At 34.0% G+C, this 1,976-nt stretch overlaps 1 pseudogene; it reads left to right on the top strand.

The window, feature by feature from the left end:
- The first annotated feature begins 448 nt into the window (after positions 1-448).
- LOC141699164 (U1 spliceosomal RNA) lies at positions 449-596 on the top strand (annotated as a pseudogene).
- The last annotated feature ends 1,380 nt before the right edge of the window (positions 597-1,976 follow it).

Here is a 1,976-nt window from a genome sequence, read left to right as displayed (position 1 = left end):
AATAAAAATTATAATTTATAATCCATTTTTCTAACAGGAAACGCCCCTTTCAGTGACCTTACATCTGACATCATACTAACATCCAACTAGAAGCTATACATTGATAAACATGACTTCGACACTGGCAATTGATTAAAGTCAGTTGAGGAGTGAATGGCTACAGGCTACTATTACAATCATATTATCCAATTAGTGGAGCTTCTGCAAGGCAAAGCCTGGGCGAGGGTGGACTGCAGCTTTGCAGAGACCAAGCATTCGAGGCATTTGTGGCATTACATTTTTCTTCATGAGATTTCTGGCACCAAGGAGCTTCCATCTATTAATGTATTATTCTAACAGATTGATGACGCGCAAGGTGACTTGTTAGTAATTTTTCCCATATCGAGATGAAATTAATAAATAGCATATAGAATATGAATAAATAGAGCCATCTCGCCAACCCTGAAATATACTTACCTAGATGGGGTCAATGAATGATCAACAAGGTTCATGGCCTAGGATAATGACCTTGCACTTAGGAGGGGTGCTATCCTAAGATCTACCCAAGTGGTGGAGTCTAATTTGTGTTAGGTGGTATTGCGTTCGCGCAGACCACGCCAAGTCAAGTTAAAAAATTTTAAGTTTAAACTTATTGATTATATTTTTATTTTAAGTAATTTAATTGTATTTTAAATTCATCGTTAACTATGAACGGACTTCATATATAAATTTGCAGTTAAATCAAGTTTTAAATTATTTGATTGCATTCGTATTTAAGTAATTTGCCAACAATTATTAGATATGTCCGTTGTTAATGCAGAAACATAAAATATGAACCTTCTTGTGTTACAGTTATTATCTTTGGTGTAGAGACAATGGGTGATTGCAATGTTCCTACGCAAAAATTGACCAGCGGCAGCTGAACCCAGACGAAGAAGCCACAGGGTGCCTCTCCAAATTGTTAACCTGACACTACATTTGAACAAGATTTCAGTTCACAAAATTGAGCATGGACGCTGACATCATTCTATAATCACATTTTATATTTTCTTCTAGTGTTTAAATAGAAGACAGTTTGTGATTTACCAGCATTCTTAACTATTGAATTGAATGATGTATTATTTCCAGCGAGACTTCTTCTCTGCAATTGTGAATTTATGGGATCTAACTTCAAATTTCACGGAAACGACTGTGAAGAATTGCTTTAAATCTTGTTCCCAATTGGTGAACCTTAGAATCAGTAGCATCATTAGCAGAGCACCCCTATCACTTTTGATTGTCAAACTGTGGTTACAACACTGAAACTCCTTGGTCTTTATTGTGTTGGTACTTTACCAGTCACATTGAATGTTCAGGAGTTTGGAGAATGTAAATAGAAAATTATGGGATACAAATGGGTTCATGAAAGTATTGATGTCTTCCAAGTTACTTTCTAATCATCGCATGGTAAATTTGTTTTTTAGACCGGGTGCTTCCAAGATCCTTACTCTTGAGGCCACCACAACTGTATATATATCTTTAGTGTTAATTATCACTTGATATCACTTCATCTGTTCACGAGCAAGCACAGTAAAAAACTCATATCACTTGATACTTTTTTAGGCTATAAGTATAAATAGTTTATAATTGTGCGATGGAACGAATACTTTTAGTATTTGTCATCTAAGTAATTGTACTGGTAGTATTTTATTTTTCATTTATACACATTTTTGTTATGTTTTAATTAGATTATATAATTAGTGTAATAAGGCCCGTTAAATTAGTTTTTAATAAACAGATCCATTAAGAGGAGGATTTTTAATATATGTATGCAACGACATTATAATCCATTCTTTTGACCATTCAATTTAGGTCGTCACACCATACTAGCCATCTCAATTAAATGACAAAATTTCGTACATATCTACAATATTATAATCCTACATATAACTCCTTACTTAAGAGACTTCACTAAGCGACTTGAACAAATATGTGTCAACCACCATATCAAATTGTCA

The sequence above is a fragment of the Apium graveolens genome, chromosome 11 (assembly GCF_009905375.1).
Source record: "Apium graveolens cultivar Ventura chromosome 11, ASM990537v1, whole genome shotgun sequence".
NCBI lineage: Eukaryota > Viridiplantae > Streptophyta > Magnoliopsida > Apiales > Apiaceae > Apium > Apium graveolens.
The sequence above is the reverse complement of the archived record's forward strand: the minus strand, read 5'-3'. Positions and strand labels throughout refer to the sequence as shown.